Below are 20,940 nucleotides of genomic sequence, written 5' to 3'. Positions count from 1 at the left end.
AAACATACTTGTTTCCAGTATGTGACTTAAAGAAGCAGGTAGACTGTCTATTTGGGATATTCAGTATTCAGTATTTGGGACTTCAGCCAGTAAAATGTAGATTGGGCAACTCACAGATTTTACTCCTCATTGCATGTCTGTAAATGATCATGGAAACATTAAAAATATTGATTTTTAAGACCACAAGAAAATGTTAGCAAGTAGGCAAATTAGCAAATATAGAATAGGAAAATGGTGGGAATTAATATAAGCACATCAATAATTGATGTATGTATAATGTGTTTCACAATATGATGGTAAAAAAGAATACATGATAAGTTTTATAGCCCTGTGGGCAAGAATGCAGACCGTGATGTCAGATTGCAAGGGTTTTATTTATTTTGTTAACCACTTTTCTTTTTTTTTTCCTGAGTGTTAAAAAAATTTTTTTATTGTAATGGATAAAATAAGAGGGTAAGAGAAATATTTCAAATGGGAAAAAAAAAAGAACCCACTAAAATGTTACAGCAAATGCTCTTTTAGTTGTAAGTACCTGAATCACAAAAACTGCAGTATTCCAGATAAAATTTCTCAAATCAAACAAGATTTTTTCTTAAGGCAACATATTTCTACTGTTCTTAAAAACTAATTAATTTCTTTTCTTTTTGAAATCATCTGTTTTAAGAGGGAGAAAATATTGCTCTCTCAAGTGATTTTGTAGCCATCCTTATCAGTATTTATGGTTACATTGTTTAATTTTATTTATGACTTTTCTATGAAAAGGTTAGACATCTACTATTTTCTTCTTTTATTTTATCATTTTTACATTTTCTGTGGGTAAGAATGCAGACCCTGTTTTCAGATTGCAAGGGTTTGAATTAAAGGCCCATCATTTCCTAGGTGTGTAACCGTGGACAATTCATCTCTGAGTCTCTGATTTGTTTAATACACGGTAACAGCACCTGTGGTAAACATTGCGTAGCAACTTGTATAAATTTTCAGAGCAGACTTATCATGAATATTTTGGAACTGAATTTGAAATAGGAGTTTGAAATCCACATGTATATATTGGGTGGGCAATATAAGGAAACAAAAATCAGTCTGGTGTTTACTGACACATGTGAGAGATCTGAAATGCAGTAACATTTTAGATCTGGGTGACAAGCATGTCTTATTAAAACTGATACCTATTAGTGAATGAAGCATCATCAGATTGTTGAAGCAGAGAAGCAGTATCTATATATCTACTTTTCATCTATCTATCCATCCATCTATTCTTATTTTAGGAAGTTCACTCTGAAAGCAATAAAAAAAGAAAGATTCGTATTAGGTTATTCTAACTGTAATTGAGAAACATTGCATGTTCTTCAATTCTAAAAACCAAGAATCTAAGAAATAATGTGAAGGAAGGGCAAATGAGATACTTCGGCAGTTGGAATCCAAAATTCTAATTTGGAATTTTAGAGTAACAACTTTGAAGAACTATTTAATTGATTTTGAAAAATAATAAGTGTGTATGGCTAAACAATAGGAAATATACCCAAAAAGAGCTAAAAAGTAAAAAGGTATGATATTTACTTAATCCTTCAAGCATTCAGAACCTCTTATGGAGACCAAATATTCTGATTTAGAAGGAAGGACTTTGAAATTTGAGAGGGGTTTTGATGAGCATTCTGGATTTGGACATGGGTGATAGTATATTTCTACTGAATTTATCAAACAATATTGGTTGAAAAAAATAAAGGAGAGAAATTGTGAGGATACTTTATGCAGGAAGTAATTCTTCAAGTACAGATTTAGCAAAAAGTAACATGATCATAATGCTATTTTCTTTTGAGTTAAATATACTAAGGAATAGAATTTGTTGATATGAAAAGTTTATTCTTAACTTTACTTCACTGGTAGAATGTTCCTTAATATTCAATGAAAAGTGTCCACCAATTAATTTTATCCCATTTTAGTATAAAAGTGTTATGGAAAACTATTAGTAAACCAAACCAAATAATAATGAGATGAATAAAATATTGTTTGAATTATACAGTTATTTCTGATTGTTTCAAAAGCTTTGGAGATTTTAAACAAATTCAACTAAAATAGGTCTATAGTCCCTTGAGGTAGGAGCAGGCACTATAATCTCTATATTACAGCTGGAATCCTTGAGGCACAAAGCCATTTAAGTGATATGTCCAAGGTCACTGAGCAAGTCACTGGTGAAACCAAAAATAGAATCCCAATTCTTCAACTACTTCTTTGTTCAGGAGACCATATTGGTTCTTTTATTACTCTGAAGTGAAAATTTAGCTTTATATCCAAGACTTTTTACTTTCCCTCATATGCCAACCTTAAAAAAAAATCAACATTTAAAAAGACCATTGAATTGATATCAAATCAAATTATATTTCATGTTTGAAATTTTAAAGTTACTCTTAGAGAAGTGTTTTTTTATTGCTTAAGAGAAAAAGATCCATAGGTATTTTTTCACTGTTATCATCTCAATTCATAAAACTTTTCTCCTTTCCCTAAATTTCTAATGGCTCTATTTAACAATGAATATGTTCTGGTTTCTGCAAAAGGAAATGCAAGCCATAGTAATTGGCTTTTCTTTCAGACAGCTTAGTCAGCAAGAAATCAGGCAGCCTATAGAAACCTTTTTATTTGCTATCAGTTTTTCAGAGTTTTAAGTCATTGAAATATATTGAGAAAACATGGAAGCCAGGTAAATCATGCAAATTAACCTTACATCTGCTTTATACGACTCTTGAACCTCCAGATTTGTAATTCCTTATCTGTGACTGCTCAAACAATTTTCTGGTTCATAATACTGTCAGTGCAATGGTAGGAAAGGAAAGTGGATTGTAGTTTCCAGTACACATTTGTGTAGAAGTACTTGTATTTTTACAGTCATGCAAAGAATCCTATTCTCCTCTTGTGGAAATTCTTGACAACTAGAAATTCTACTTTTAGAACTTCCTACTTACACACATAGACTTTGTGTAAAATAATTTTATAAAGTTTAAACTTGTTAAATATTTTTAAAGAAGTGTATGTTTATATATAATAAATAGAACTGTAGATGTGTTTATATGTATATACATGCATACAGATTAGAGCTAGTATGTATTTATGTTTGTATTTACTACATAATAATTTATAATAATACAATAAGTGATAGATGTATTAAACCAAGGACACTGTGAGTATATTTTGGGGGGAGGCTGTGGATGGAGCCCAGGACCTCAAGTACGCTAGGAAAGTGGTCTACCACTGAGGTACTTCCCCAACACAAAGATCTTTACGTAGAACATTTTGTTTATCCTCATCACATTATGAGTATTTATTATACTTTTTTACTCAAAGAGGAAATTGAGAGAATAAGAGCATAAGTCAATTGCCCAATGTTATATAACTTCCAGGTGATAGAGCAGGGATGTAAGTACAGGTAGGTTAGTTTCTATACTGTGTGAAAAGGAAAAATATAATAAAATATAAAATCTAGAGAGTAATCAAAGTTGACAATATTCTTAAACTGAAATGCAAAGAAAATATCTTTCCAGGTTGTAGAACTAGCCAATTCCCATACCTTGAATATGATGTAGGTAATCATTCAATTGGAAGTAATATCATCAAACCATATCATAAATTGCAGACTATGAAGGAAGTATCATTTTACAGTAATTATGAAATGGATATATAAAATTTCTAATTAAATGTTTTGTTAATGTTACATTTTGGGGGTGGAACAATGTAAAAGTTTAGGTAAGTAAAATATTTTTCATTTCTTTAATTTCTTTTAATCTCTAACGTAGATAGTTTTAAAATTGATTTTAAATACATATAGAGATTTCATAATTCCTTATACTTGGTACTAAGTAACTTTTCTTGACTCCCATTCATTATTCAAAAGACTTCTCTCTAAATGTTAATCAAATGCCTTTTGTTAAGACAATTAAATCTGTAAAATGCTATCTTTAATGGAAAGTCTTAGTATTTATCCCTGGGGTACTTTTTGTTGGATTTAATGCTCTTGATCATTCTTCCTTTTTGAAATTCCTTTTGGCTTGACTCTCTTGTTTTGGTTCCACTTACAACTTTTTAACTGCTTCCTCTTATTTTTCTATGACCAATTCCTTAACAAATGTTGATTTTTCTCAATATTCAATCTGTAAACCACTACTTTTCTTACTGCAAAAACAAATCATGATGAATATGACCATATTTCCTATAATAAACATGTTTGGATAGCTTGACGTGAGGCACACACATGTGAGCATATGCAAAAAGAAGGAAATCCCATGAGCTTCAGATTCCATTTGCCTAATGTACTTTCTCAATTTTATTCTCCCCATGAAGAATAGAAAACACTTTTATGTAATGGTGAAAGTTATGATATAATAACAAAACAATGAAGGTGAAGAGGAAGCCTAAAGATTATCCAGTTATGTGAGTCACTGGACATAAATATATATTGTTCATGATTCTACTCAACTGCTACCATATTGATAAAAAACAGCAGATCTCAATATTTTTGTGGGTCTATCTTAGTTTCTATACTGATCTGCATTCCCATGTAAGTCTTTGACTTGATATGAATTAAGACATTAGTCTCAAACTCAACTAACATTCCTCCCCCGCCCTTTCAACTGTCAGTACCAACCAACCTTACGTTGGACAACAGAAAAAAGAGATTCAGAAGAAAAAATTATGGTGTGTCATTTATAAACTTTTCTTTTGCTCTTCTTTTTGTGATAGTTCTTCTTGTATATTGAATCATACATAGAAAAAGAGGCCTCATATTTAAGTAGATCTTTTTTTTTGTTGTTTTTGGTTTTTTTTTTTTCATTTTTCTTTTATTATTCATATGTGCATACAAGGCTTGGTTTATTTCTCCCCCCTGCCCCCACCCCCTCCCTTACCACCCACTCCACCCCCTCCCCCTCCCCCCTCAATACCCAGCAGAAACTATTTTGCCCTTATCTCTAATTTTGTTGTAGAGAGAGTATAAGCAATAATAGGAAGGAACAAAGGGTTTTGCTGGTTGAGATAAGGATAGCTATACAGGGCATTGACTCACATTGATTTCCTGTGCATGGGTGTTACCTTCTAGGTTAATTCTTTTTAATCTAACCTTTTCTCTAGTTCCTGGTCCCCTTTTCCTATTGGCCTCAGTTGCTTTAAGGTATCTGCTTTAGTTTCTCTGCATTAAGGGCAACAAATGCTAGCTAGTTTTTTAGGTGTCTTACCTATCCTCACCCCTCCCTTGTTAAGTAGATCTTTAATTGATGACCTTCATCTATATTGTTCTAATGTCCATGGCCATGTCCCTTTTCCCACTCACTCTAAAAATCACTAAGATAAATAAAAGGGCTATCTCCTCTAACTTTATCTCTCTTTCTTTAGGTTTGTTGTCCCTCCAAAATGTTCCCCGATACACTTAGAAGTATTTCTGCCTCCCTCCATCTCTCGCTCTTTCTCTCTCTCTCTCCCTCTCTCTCTCCAGTTCTCCCTTCTTTTCAATTAGCATAAGAGCCCATCAATAAGTCCTCCTTCGAAGCAGATTCATAAATGAAGAATCAATGTATTTCCTCCTCTTGAAGGCCCTACTAATTGTTAGAAATGAATCTTAGAGAGTCTCCACATCTTAAAATTAGGGAGCCTAGCTTTCCATGAACAGTGGTCTCTCCATATGTCCACCAGGGATTTATTTTCTAATGTTCATCCTAAAAGAATCAGGAAGATTGAGGAGAGTTGGCATATATTTATTCTCTAACTTGTACATCTCTCAATGATTCCATATGCTGGTGTTTCTTTCAGCTTCAACATGATTCTAGGACAGAATAAATCATCAACATGTAGTTACATTTTGATCAATGAAAGTATCATTCATGGGAAATGAAATAGTAATTGCCAAACTCCTGAAGTTGAGTACATACTTGGAAATTTAACAAAGACTTTGATTCCATTTTTGATGTCCAACTGTTCACACCTTTCAAGTCCTACTATTCCCATTCCCTCTTCTGTCCTGTAACTGGGCAAGTTGGTAGAAAGACTATTGCTTCTTTCTTTGAAAAGGGCAGATGTTCAAACCATTCAAGCTCCAGCCCACGCATAGGTACTTTCACACTTATTACATGTCCTAATCATAATAAAAACCAAGCCAAACTCCTTTCTTTTGTCTCTCAGGCCATGGTTTTTGGACTGCTTGGGAAGATTTTCCTACTTTCTACAGAAAGTTTGTTATGTGAGCAACAAAACTTTTCAAACTTTCTTAGTGGGCTTCTGCAATAATTAGTCACAACACTTTAACAAAAGTTTATTTGAGGGTGTCTATGTAATCTTTGTGGGATGAGGGAAACAAATAGAACTCTAAGGCGATGCCTACACTATGGTCACCATAATGAGGGGTGGGCTGGGGGAATCTTTTTTCAAATGGTTTTGCTTGCTAATAGGTTTTGTTGCCTCCTGTCAAACACACACATTGAACAGCTGCCTGCTGGCATTATGGACTTTGAGCTGTACTGCTTTGTGCTGCATTGTTCCAAGATACTCTCTTAGACTTAATGATTTAAGTTGGAAGTTTTTGTAATTGTCTACTCAGAGACAGTAGTATAAATTGGGGCTTTCCCAAAATGGTTATAATTCTTGCTTCTTCACCAAGAAATGTCGGTGTATTTCAGATAATCACGTTTCTAAATTCTATCATAAACTGCGATTGATACTACTCAAATCATGTTTTACTGTGTGACCATGTATTGTGCTGGACTCAGAAAATGAAAGCACAGAGTAAAGGCCTCAGAAATAAAGTCTTTCTCTGAACTTCTCCTTTCCTCTTGTCTCTTTTACTCATCTTACCTTGAGGCAAGGCATAGAAACTAGAATTCCTCTTTCCCAAGTTAGGTTATAGAAACCAGAGCCCTTTTTCCCAAAGCATACCATAAAATCTTAAAAATATTACTCCAACTGTCCTCCACATTTTTGTGTAAGAACTAGTCACAAAGAAATTTTCTGACATAGTTTGCTTTCTTTTAAATTATAGTACCCCCATTCCAGAAAAAGTCATGCCTAGCACCAACAGGAATGCTGTACAAAGATGCCGAGAAGACTCTAAAGAAAAAGGCCTTGCAGAATTTTGTGTCGCAGTATATTAGTAGGAAATCAGATTCTTTCTGTTCAAAAATATTCTGCACAGCTGCTCAGGCTTTTATCAAACCTATGTATAAAAATGAATAGTTCAGTCTTCAATCTGAAATTTCTTGTGCTACGTAAAACTATGATCAAATAAGATTCTTCTGACTCTCCTACCATCTGTTCCTGTTCAGTTTATTCAGCAGACTCAAAGGTGGAGCTTTCAGAAGTCAAGTTTAAACTTTCCTACAGTGTATAACAACTGATCTGTGTCTCTCATCCTATTCAATGCTCAAGAGAAACACTGCCATCCTGTACAATGTAAAGGGATATCGGTGGTTATTCACATGGAGGAAGAGTAAGTATTATGTTGCAGACAACTGAATAGTAGCTTGACTAAAATCCTTCTTTTTGCACTTAACCTGTCTACTTAACCTCATTGAGGAGCAAAGGATGGTGAAAAGAAGAATCACATGACAAGGAAAGAGCACATACCAGAGATATAGGAATAAGTAGAAAACCCAAAACATGAGACAGCATTTGATATCCCTACTCCAGAGGAGCTAATACAGAAACCTTAAAGAGACAGAGGTTAACATGTGAAGGGGATCAGGAACCAATGTAAAGATGAGTTAGAGATGAATCAACATGGATTATAACACGTGTACACAAAAGCAATGTTAGGAATCTCTGTATAGCTATCCTTAACTCAGCTAGCAAAAAGGCTTTGTCTTCCTTATTATGCTTATGTCTTCTTTTCAACAAAATTAGAGATAAGGGCAGAACAGGACCTGCCTGGAACTGAGAGGTTGAGGGGGAGAGAGGGTGGGAGAGGGGGTAGGGTGGAGAAATGACCCAAACAATGTATGCACATGTGAATAAATGAATAAAAAAAATGAATTCCAACCTGGGGGAATTCTTGGTTCAGATATTTATAACAATTAAACTTAGGTTTTCAAGAAAGGAAGAGTTGTATATTTTCTGAATATTTCAAATCTCTAAATTAAAATAAAGGGAAAAGTAGGATAACAAAAAAAAAAAAAAAAGAAGAAACACAGAAATAGGCCAATATAAGAAGAGCTGAGCTGGAAAAGTTGAAAAGGGATTTTGTCTATAGTCTTGATTCATCTTTTGTCATCTTCATTTCCAAGAGGGGGACATCATTTTTTCTCTATTAGTAATAATTCTGTGAAGTATAGATTTAGATGAGGCACATACTGGAGAGAAAAATATTTTAGGTGGTGAGTGGGGTCTGTTGCAGACAGCAGGAAGGGGGAGGGGTGAGAATTCCCAGAAATACAAGGATAGTAAAGGATCCTCTGTTTGAATTTTTTTGTGCAAAGACTAATTCCTGAATGAGGGGCTTCAGGCTATTCTAATTTTCTCCATTCGCCAAAGGCAGTTCAGATCATTTGAGGAAGTTTTAGGTTTTATTCAGCTGCCTTGTCTGTGATCAACCTGTTTCCTAAACCATTTGAGATATGGTTTGATGAATTTAAAATGATGAAAAACATTACTTAGACAAATACAGTGTTAAAAGATAACTCAAAAGAAACCACTGCCTGTAGAGTAAAATTAAAGTAAGTCATCTGCTTTAAATAATAAAGTAGCAAACTTTTTATGAATTTGAAAGTAAAAAGTTTAATGTTTATTATCTACTTCAGAGTTTCAAAATTAAAATATTAAATTGTCCTTTTTGAGCCAGGTAATAGAGAAAGTAAAAGTCCTTTTTAAAAAACATGTTTTTAGTTTTGCAAAATATGTTTTTTTAAATAGTGAATTGTTAATTTTGGTTTTTGTAATCTTAGAACAGATGGACAACCGTTTGGTTGTCAGTTACTCAAAAAGTATTTTAATAGTGTCTACTAACTTACTAAACCACAAATAAATAAAAGGGTATGTGAAGTTAGAGGGAGAGGGATATCCAAGAAAGCAAAAAACACAGGCATAGATTATAGTCTTTATTTTTAAAATAGTTAGAAATCTTCCCTGTATTTTCCCAGACATGCAGAATATATGCAAATATTTTGTGTACTTTTGTCAGAGTCATCATATTTTAATAAAAATCATGGTTTATTGTCGGCCTTTGTTATAGGCTGTGAACAAATTAAATGACAGATTTTATTTGTCCTCTCTGAGTCTCCAGCACTAACCTGTTACCTGCTAAATTATGGAATAAATGTTTAGTTTATTCTATGATCCAAGGAGGAAAAATAGAAGTATAGAAGAAAGGGGAAGTAAATACAACTTACATAGTTTTGTTTGCTTGTTTTAAAAGCAGTAATAGACAAAGCCTCACTGAACAATGTACTGAAGCTTAAATAATGAAAGCCAGTAATGTAAAACAGTGCATGTAAGAGGAGGGTAATGGGGGAGGACAAATGAAGAGGGCTACTGAGGGCACATGTGGTTGATGTATTTTCTATGAAACATGCTGATACCTCTTGAAGTCAGTTAAAACAACAAAAGAGACACAAACATACCTGCCAGTGCCTTAGGAAAGTATTTTAATCATTTGAATGTACTACAGTGTAACTAAATGAAATCAAAATAAAAATATAGGAAGCTCATTTTCACCTTAAAAAAAAAAGAGGAAGGGGAGGAGTGAGAATAATAGAAGGAATGAACCAAACCAGGGTACATTGTATGCATATATGGAAATGTCACAATGAAATTCCCGGTACAACTATTATAAATTAATAAAAACATTTTTTTAAAAAAAGCATTAATTAGTGCCAGGCATGGTGGCAATTTAAATCATACAAATGTAAAAAGATTACTACAAGACGTATCATCTCCAGTAGAGTAGGATCAAATTAAGTCATCTTCTTTTACTAAAATAGCAAAGTTTATCCATTTTAATGCCCAAAATTTAATTTTTGGCACCTAGTCAGCTGTAATCCCAGGTACTCAGGAGCCAGTGTTCTAGAGGATTGGAGTTTGATGCCAGCCTAGGCATCTCAACCAACAAGCCAGATGAGGTAGTGCTCTTTTCTGCAATCCCAGCTATGAGGGAGGCATAGGTAGGACGATCATGGTTTGAGCCCTGCCGTGGACAAAAACTGTGAGACCCTCTCTTACAAATAGTTTCTCCTCTGTTTGTATGTGTCCCCAAAAAGTTCATGGGTTGGAACCTTAATTCCTCAACGCAATAGTACTGAGAGTTGGTGGGCTTTTAAGAGACAAAACATGTCCTATCTAGGGGGATGGTACCCATAGGAGGGGGAGGATGTAAGGAAAATGTGTGTGGGGGGAGGTGAATATGGTGTAAATATTATGTACACATGTATGTAAATGAAAAAATGATACCTGTTGAAGCTATTTCAGGAATGGAGGGAAGAGGCATAAAGAAGAATGGTGGAGGCAATAAATTCAACTACGACATATTATAGGAACTTTTGTGAATGTCACAATTTAACCCCAGTACAACAATAATAAAAAGAGGGGAAAATAAAAGAGGTGATTACCTCATTAAGACGGATTCAATTTTTTGTTACAGGAGTGAGTTCTCTTCCTAAGAAACTGGTTTAGTTAACGTGAGAGCTGGTCATTAAAAGTGTGACAATTGTTCATGACTTCTTTCTTCTATAGGTGCTTCTTTGTGCTTTGTCAGGAGTTGGAGGAAGATCAGACTCTTACTAGAAGCTGAGCAGGTGTTAGTATTATGTTCCTGAATTTCCAAGTGTCTCAGTGTTCAGAACTGTCTTTATCAATTACTCAGCATAAGAAATTTTATTATAGCAATAAAAAACTGAACGAGGACATCCCCTAAACTTACGAACACTTCTCTTTCAGAATCTGGGGCTCACTTACTATCTTATTAGTTTCTATGCTATTTCAGGATAGTATCTAATATGACCAGATTAAGACACTTAAAGAAGCATTTTTCATAGTTGATTATGAATTGAAAGAATTTGTAAATCTTGGTAGCATATAGATTTGCAGTTCTTGAGTGGTTCCTGAAATTTTTGCTGGTGCTGCTGAGAATGTTACATGTTCTGACATGAAGCACCAAATGTTCTACCAATGTCCCCATCACCCATATGTCATTCAAAATTAAATAAAATGAAACAATTTAACTCAGACCATAAAATAAGTGTAAAGTTATAGAATAAAATATTGACTTTCTCCTAGTTTGTAAAATGAATTTTAGTTGTTGCTGTTGTTCCTTAAATTTTATTTTACTTTTTAATTGGCATACCTTGACACTACCTAGGGCTTTCATTGTGGAATAAGTACACCCCCTCTATTCTATTCCTTTGTCCCTTCTCTTCCCTCTTTTGCAAACAGTGTTTGGTACATTTCACTATGTTATCATGAAATGCATTTTGATGGAAATTATAGAATTTGAGTTTTACTAAGTGGGTTTTCTGCTTATTGATGAAAGTAGCAAGGAAGTGTTTGTTAAATCTACCAAAATTCACAGTACTGTCCCCTATGTCTCACTGAAACTCCTAATGAGAGGGAGAGAGTCCCTAGAATGAACTAGTAATAAAAAGAACTCAAGGTTCTGAAACTTTGAACTCTTTCCAACATGCCCAAATACTCAATAATAATACAAATTAGTTAGATACAAATTTATAAATTAGTATAATAGTATCTAGATTCAAGCCTGCTAAAAATTCATATGTACTTTTGGCAAAATTCTTCAGCCCTAGTTTGGATATCAATATCAAAGGTGACTGTGTTTGCATATTAACCATTACTTAAATAAAAGAGCTCTTACAAATCAAAAATCATATTTATGAGAGATAAAGAAATGATTTAACCACGAGCTAATAATATGTGGAAACTCCTGAATTGAGACTTCCCTTTGATCCTCAAAATGGCTTATAAGCAAGGAAGCTTAATTAACAGAAACACATAGCATAAATTTTCCTGTTACTATTGTTAGTATTCAATGAATATCAGGAAGAAAATCCATAGTTTGTTTAATAGCACAATTCTCTGAACAAAGATGGTAGCAATTTATATCAGATGAGGAATAGTTAAGAGAGTAAGTTTTAAGATTCTGTGTTTCAAAAACAGGTCTTCTATTAAATAGGAAAGAAGTATTGTCCTGAGAAGTGATTCTGTGTGCTAATACATAGTTAGGTAAAATGCTTAATTTTTGTATCCAGGTTTGATTTATGGAATTAGTTTCTTTTTATATTATACTTTTAACTTGTTCACTTGTCTACTTATAATTCTTATTATTTGGATTTTTAAATTTAAATAGCACAGTAACAGTATCATCATTTTCTCTGCTAAAAAACTGAAACTATTCTATTTAAGTTTCAGAATTTGTGATAGCATTTTATTAGTAATATACCATGAAATTGTTTTCTCCAAGGGACTAGGGTCAGAGCATCCTAAATTTGCAGCTCTCAACCATTAATCTTTGCCTGTGGCTGTAATACATAAAAATCTGAGGAACTGGATACACACAGATACTTGGCTGGTTATTATTGTCTCTATGCACTTGTACAGTGAGCTTGAGCTCCTAGGGCTTCCTTGACTTACTACCTGAATGACAAATATGACTACTCATATATGGTCTTGGCATTATCCATTCCTTCTTGGAAATTTGCATTCATGTACAACTTTTCTAAATCTAGCATGGCCTGGTTAACTTTCCTTCTGTCCTTTCTGTGTTGTACTCTTTCCCCTCTAGAGAGAGAAACAAGGTCAAGGCATGTTCTCAGAAGCCTATTCATTAACAGCTCTGCAGGTGATGCTCCTAGAGAGGCCTGATGTGTTGTGTGATGTTCTCACATAGACTATGTTAATTTTTGATCAGTGATTATGAGTTTTAATTGTGTTTATGTAACTGGAGGTTTATTAAATATGCCTCACTTTGAAATGATAAGTTTTATCAGTGAATCTCAAACTCAAGGAATCTCCAATTTCTTTAATTTCTACATATTAATTCCTAAAGAAGAAAATATGATGGGTTGATGAGGTGTTAACCATGGATGAAAACATGAATGTGACAATGAGTGAATTTTTTTTCTTCTGCTGGCCTCCCCCTTATATTACTATAACTATAACTATAACTATAACTATATATATATATATATATATATAGTTTTATCTCATTTTGCAAGCTCAACCTTTATAAAAGAGAATTCTGGGAGAAAGAGAGAGTGAAGAAGGAGAAATAATATATATCTTGTCTACATTTGTTTACTTAGTATGAAAAATAATCTAAATTCAAATTCAAATGGTCTGATTCCACATAAGTTTCTTTCTTTTAACTTAAAGAAAAAATATTTTCATTTTGTTTTAAACATCTAGGCCTTTTCTTCATTAAAGCTCTATATGCAAATGTGTTCGTATATGTAAAACTCTATATTTTGTTTTGTTATGTATGTTTTTCATTTCAGTCACTTGTAATTTGATCTCACTGGATGTGTAGTCAGATCACTCACAACAAAACACCTCCAAGCCATTCATCCCTTCTACTGAAGAAGCTTCGTCTTCCTGGCATGGAAGAAAAGGAAGGACAAATATCAAGATATTGAGATATCCGGGTACAAAATGCTTCTTTCTCTTTTCATTTCTCTTGTATTCATCCTATTAGCTTTTTTAGGAAGAACTGCTGCATCCACTGAGAGGCAGTTTTTGGTTAAGTCTCCAATTTCTTATTGCTACTTAAGATGGCTTAAAAATAGTTCCTTAACTTGAACTCACAGTCTTCATGCCTCAAACTCCTGCTGGGATTATATCAGTGTACTACCATGACTGTCTTGAGTAAATGTTTTCTATAGCAGATGAATCATTTTTAATTCTCACCAGCAAAGTATGAGAGTTTCAGTTCTTCCACATCCTTGCCATCCTTCTCTCCTCTCCTCTCCTCTCCTTTTCTCTCCCCTACCCTCTGCTCCCATTCTCTCCTTCTCCTTCCTTTCACTTTCTTTTTCTTTTTTCCCATAGTAATAACCATTCTAGCTGGTGTGAAATAGTATCTCATTGTTGGATGTGAGTTGCATTTCCCTAGTGACTAGTAATGTTCAGAAACTTCTGGTGTGCTTCTTGGGGATTTGCATATAATTTACTCAGCTTGTCCATTTTAAAACTAAATTGTTGTTCTTCTTGTTGCTGAGATAAAAGTTGTGCTTTATGCATTCTGGATATTAAACCATTATCACAGGTATATACTTTGAAAACATTTTCTCTCACAAAGGATGTCTTATCATTTTTGAATAAAATTCTCTGATGCACAAAAAACGTAAAAAATAAATAAATAAAAATAATGTCTTAATGCAGCCAAGAAAAATTCTTTAGTGGCACTTTTACGTAAACTCTCTAATTACATAGAATGTTATTTCTACATCTAAAGTTAGTTTTGACAACTTAAAATTGCTAATGTTTTGTTTCTTTGTAATATGACCTGCATTTCCATAGTACAGACCTCACATTTTCAGTTATGTTTACAATAAAATGAAAGTTATGCTTCAGCTACTGTTTTACACTCAACCATTAATTTAAATTGTTTTATAAAATATTAAAGATATTTTCTTCTTTCCTAAAACTAAATTAGCTATTTTTCCTATAATTAATTGCCTTCAAATAGTTTTATAGTTTGGTCAAAATAAATTTATCAGATTTCAGCCAAACTTGTCAGAAGATCATTTTTCTTCAAAATCAAATGCACTGAAATGCTCAAGCAGCAAAATTGAGGTTTAATTGCGTGAATCAATGTTTCAGTTTCTTGAAGGTAGACTAGACTGAATGATATTAGGGTTATATCTAATTTCCTAGTTATAATCAGTGGAAAATAACTAAGTTGAAGGACTCAGTTATTCATGCCAGAACGTCAGGACCAAACAATTTAAGTTGTCCCCTGATTTTGCCAGGCAGATTGTCCATATTCAAGTTCATAAGGCAGTAGGACTCATAGGGTGTCTTTGGGACAACAATTTAAAAATACATAGTTAAGGTAAAGATTCTAGAAAGTCTAGCTTCAGGTTTGATAATCCCAGGAACTGAATGTACTGCAGGGGAATAAAAATGGCTGAACCCAGTGATTTTAGACCAGAGATAAAGCATAAAGTGTCATGTTTGGGAAGCATTAAATGAATATAAGACACCGCAATGTGAAGCAGCACCATATTCCTATCTAATTCAAGTACTGTCTTCGCCCCAGAGTGTATACTTTAATAAATTTGATATTCTTTCTACCTGTGCTGTTATCTAAGTTTAATGTACTCTTATGGCCCCAGACTTCAGTTTGCTGCAAGGTGAAGACTGAGTATAAAAAACTGCAGCTCTGTGAAGATTTGATTTCTCATGGACAAATTTTGGCACCTGGTTCTGTGTGTTTTGAGCTGACTGAGAGAACAAAGTTAAGATGAATTTTTACATGTGAGGTCTGTCTTATTAGTGTTTTCTTTAATATTGTCTAAAATTAGAAATTCAGTCATAGGAAAAAAGAATCTTAAAGAAAATGAGAATCTAGTTGGCACAACCATTTTTGTCAACAATTCTGTGCATATCTTCTCTGAAAATAAACTCAGCTCACCATTTATTCAGGCCCTGTCATTCACAAGGAATGGAGCTTAAAACTGAAGAGATTCAAAAATGAAAAGGCATAAATTTTGCTTCCAGATTTTCAAAAACTTGCATCATTCATTGGTTTTGTTAATTTCTTAATTGGAATGTAACACTAAATTTATGATTTTATTACATAAAAGTTTTAAGAAACAAAGCATAAATGGAAAAAAGGAAGAGGAGAAGGAAAGAAGGGGAGAGGGAGAGGAATAAGAAAGGGAGGGAGGGAAGGGGAGAGGGAGGAAGGGTAGAAGGAAGGAAAAAGGAAGGAAGGAAATGAAGGAGAAAGGAAGGAAGGACAGGAGGATATGAGGGAGAAAGGGAAGAGAAAGGGACAAAATCAGACAACATCAAACAAAAGGCATGTCCTATTTGCTAAAGGCCTGAAAGATGACTGTGTTTGCAAAACAGACAATTGAGGTATTCCATTGTAGTTCATATCTATTTAAATTTGAGAATAGCATAAAGAATAGAGCTTCTTACTGTTCAATGATAAACTTAATAAGAAATGCATTGTTTTTTTCTACCACAGAATTTCTATGAATTAAGAAGAGTGTATTGGTAAAATTTAGGGAAAAAGCAACTCTCATTAAAATCTATTTTGACAGAATTATCATCTTATGTAGTATTATTTTAAGTGAGAGTTCTATGCAAGCAAAATATCACTAAGGCTAATTTTCTGACACAGTAGAAGAACTGAGTCAATATCCCCATAGTTACATTGTATTGATCATTCATTTGATTTCAGGAGAAATAAGACAAATATGTTAGTGGAAGAGAGGCAAATGAGTGGTGTGCCTACCCAATTTCTAACTCAACTACACAAAGGAAGCTAATGCACCTCTCTCACTCATTTATGGAAATATGATACATCTGATTATATAATTTATGCCTTCCTTTAGACTTTCTGTACTGCATTAATTGTCTTTTCCTTTTTCTTCTCCATTTTTTGCCCAGGTATCTGACAATTACAGCTCTTCTTCAATTCTTTTTAGCATGCTACTATCAATCTTTTGCCTAAACCTAAAAAATTAAGCATTCATCCACATATGTCACTGTAGCTTTAGCATTTTGCTTAACATTGCATAATCAAAGCTTATCACTGTATTTTGCTGCACAGTCTTAAAATAGTAAATTGATCGCTTCAAATGGATTTTTCTTTATCTCAAAGTTTTGTTGCAATAAATTATTTTAATTAGTGTTAATTCTGAGTAGAATTATAAATCATAATTTTATAAGTTCCATACATTTTAAAACTTTTGTTTTAAATTTTAGGATCAATGTTTAATATTCTGAAGTTTCTACTATGAATAAAAACTAATACCACAAATGTACACACACACTGTTCTTGATACTGTATAGGGATCAAAGTATGCTTTAAAAATTTAAGGATAAATTAGTTCAAAATATATAGATTGCATTCCTTTGAAAAATATTTGTATTTAAAATTTAATGTGAAAAATGTTTAGCTTGAGTATTTCTTGGGTTTTGCTTAGTATAAATATTTGCATTATTTCATTGAAACAAAGTTAACATTTTAACTAAGAATGATTATAGAGATATAACTCCATCATTCATTGAAATAAATGCATGTTTAACACACATTTCTAAGAAATTTGCATACAATATAATTATACAATATAATTTATATATTTGGTGGGGCTATTCTAGACCAGTGCATCTAACAGCTCCTCATACTGTGACCTGAGAGTCTTTATTTCTAAGAAACACCCACAGAAAACATCTACTTTTGTTCCAGAGACCATGCTTTCACTAACAACAGCCTAGAATACAAGCAATATGGGGAAAATGTATTTTATTTCTTCACTTGAAACATCAAGATAAATGCTTAATTTGAGCACTGGTACATATGGAACTTATATTCAAAGTCTTCCCTTCCATACCTCCATTCAGAAAACTCTAGAAACTATCTTTGGAAGGGCTAGAAGCATCATATATGCAAGGAAATATCTAACTTCTTACTACCACTAATTACTTGTCTTGGTTTTTGGTCTTGAGAAATGCAGTGTTAATCTGATGCTGGACTTTGAACTTGGAAGGCAATTGAGTAGCATGATTATGATTACAATTGCTGTCAGTCATGCACACAGACTTCAACTTAAACTATATTTAAGTAAGCATAAACAATGAGAGTTAGTTTAACAGTTATTCTCTCAACAAGACTAGACTTGACAGGGAATATGGAGAATTTGCTTTGACAACATAAACAGTGGAACTTTGTGGTTTATCACAATAATAATCATCCTAACATCATACAAAGAAATTCATTTTAGTAGGTCTGATAAGCATGAATTTATAATTAACATGGAGGGATTTTGCATTTCCTGACTTGCTATTTGATTTTCTAAAGAAAAAACCATGTACACAAGCATCATTATATAGGGATCTGGGTAAGAAAGGCAAATAAGTTATCCTATGTGATATTAAACAAAAAGACAATGTGTTCAATAAATTTCACTTAATTATGGTGATAGATCTCATTTATTGAGTGGTCTGTTCAGTTCATTTGTCTTTTCTTTCAGTGGGCTGTTGATTCTTTCAGAAGTTGTTTTTTTGAGCCAACTGTACGTTGTGGTTATTAATCTCTTGTCAGATGTAGAGCTGGCAAAAAATTTTTCCCATTCTGTCTCTTCAGTCTAGTGATCATTTCCTTTGATGTGCAGAAGATTTTTGGTTATATACAATCTCCTTTGCCAATCCTTTCTCTTAATTGCTGAGCTAGTGGATCCTGCTCATAAAGCTATTGCCTATGCCTATGTGATCCCGTGTATTCCCTAGTTTTTCCTGTATTAATTTCTTCATTTCAGATCTTACATTCTTACATTAAGATCTTTAATTCATTTTGAATTGATGTCATTAGACGATGAGAGACTGGGATCTAGTTTCTTTCTTCTGCAGGTGAAATTTCACCAGCACCATTTGTCACAAAGGCTGTCTTTTCTCTTATGAAAATTTAGGTGCCTTTATCAAAAGTCAGATGGCCACAGTTGCAAGAATTTGTGTCAGGGTTTTGTATTCTATCTCTTTGGTACTCATGTTGGCACTTCTTTTTTGATTGAGTTTTAACCAAAATCATGAATGCCTTGAACAAACACACTCTCTCTCTGCCCACTCCCACCCCTCACTTTTCTGACCCATCCTGTTCATGAGGCACTGTTAATGGTGAGATGGGTGATGACAAACTTCCTCCCTTGATGTAACTGAATATTTGATGCACTGACTATTAGTGTTCTTTTGAATCCTTGTAAAGCAAACTTTTTTTTGTTGTTGTTGTTTTTTCATTTTTCTTTTATTATTCATATGTGCATACAAGGCTTGGTTCATTTCTCCCCCCTGCCCCCACCCCCTCCCTTACCACCCACTCCACCCCCTCCCGCCCCCCCCAATACCCAGCAGAAACTATTTTGCTCTTATTTCTAATTTTGTTGTAGAGAGAGTATAAGCAATAATAGGAAGGAACAGGGGTTTTTGCTGGTTGAGATAAGGATAGCTATACAGGGCATTGACTCACATTGATTTCCTGTGCGTGGAAAAGCAAACATTTTAAATCTAGTTCTTCCATGTAAATCTCATTAAAACCCAAGATAACTCAAATCACATGGTTTTAAATAGTTCGGGCCTGTGTTATATTTTAGTTTTTACTATAAAAACAACAGATATTACAATTTACTATGTGGAACTCTGACATTGTGGGTCCTAGCCTTTAAATTCCTGAATGTGGCTATACATATGAAGTGTCTGACTTCCTTATTCAAATTAGGCCATATACACTTATCATGGAAGTATAAACACATAATTATATGGGAGATGACATTCAAATTAGTGTTTTTGAGAAAAACAGTATTTATGATAACTCCTTATACAAACATTTAAATTTTTTTTCTAAAATTACTGTGCGATAGTAGACAGCATTTTATAAGGTGCAAGTTACCATTGCCAGGTTTATCTAACCCAGAGTGTAAATACAGAGATGGATTGAGGGAGAAGTAAGATAATCCAATGAGTATTCATTTTAAAAATGATGTCAGTTCTCAAAGATCAGCAAAATCTTCCCTCCTCTGACCTTTGCTTTCAGTGTCTTAAAATAAATGAGACTAGTTGACAGGATATAAAGAATGCTCACTCAACCACACTCATTTCTAATGCGATACACATTTTCCTTTTCATACTTCCTTCAGAGATGGAGTGACAAGTATAAAAAAGATAAGCACAGGGTTTTCTGGATGCATTCATAGTGGGAGGACCGCTGATATTCATCCTATTATGTTGTATGTGAGTTTTTCCCTTTTTTGGAACTGAATTAGTGTTTTAGGAGGAGAACAAAAATAAACAAACAAAGCTAACTTCTAATTGAGTGTGCAAATGCTCTCAATTTATTTCATGTTATTTAAATTTTTTGTATACTGAGCAAATATTGTTAAAGTTTTATCATCTCTTGGCATAGTACTAGGTTCTGGGGACTTACAGTCTCCAAAAACCTGCCAAGTTTTGCTTTAATAGAATTTTCATTTTAGTAGAGATGACAGGAATATATACAGCAATCCTAACTTCAGTCGTGTGTCACTTAGTGACTGGGACTCATCCTGCGAAATGAACCATTAAGCAATCTTTTTCATTATGAGCATTACAGACTTTACGTACAGAAACCTAGACTATATATCCTCTTACACACCAAGCCTATATGGCATACCACATTGTATATGTGGTCTACTGTTGACTTGAATGTCATTTCATAGAACATGATATCTTAAATGAAAAATTAAAATAGATATGACTATGCACATTGTACAGTGGAGATGAATAGTAGTGGGTTTGAATCTTCATTCATGTCCCAAAAGACTTTTTTTGAGGTACTGGGGCTTGAACTTAGGGCCCACATCTTGAGTAACTCTACCAGTCATATTTTGGTGATGGGTTTCCTCTTGAAAGAGTGTCTTATGTCTTCTCTTCAACAAAACTGGAGAAGAGGGCAGAACAGGTCCTGCCTGGAAGCAAGGTAGGGGAGAAGGGGAGGGGGACAAGTGGGAGAAATGGCCCAAACTATGCACATATGAATAAATGAATAAATAAATAAAAATATATTTAAAGAAAACAAAACAAAAAAAAGAGTGTCTTGTGAACTATTTTCCCAGACAGGTTTCAAATCACCATCTTCCTGATCTCTGCTTCCTGAGTAGCTAGGATTACAGAAATAAACCACTGACACCTGGCTGAGAAAGACTTTTTAAATGATTGTTAAACTGAAGTCTGCAGAACAAAATGGTATTACTAGTTGGAAGGGCATAA

This window comes from Castor canadensis, chromosome 5 (assembly GCF_047511655.1).
Source record: "Castor canadensis chromosome 5, mCasCan1.hap1v2, whole genome shotgun sequence".
Taxonomy (NCBI): domain Eukaryota; kingdom Metazoa; phylum Chordata; class Mammalia; order Rodentia; family Castoridae; genus Castor; species Castor canadensis.
The sequence above is the reverse complement of the archived record's forward strand: the minus strand, read 5'-3'. Positions refer to the sequence as shown.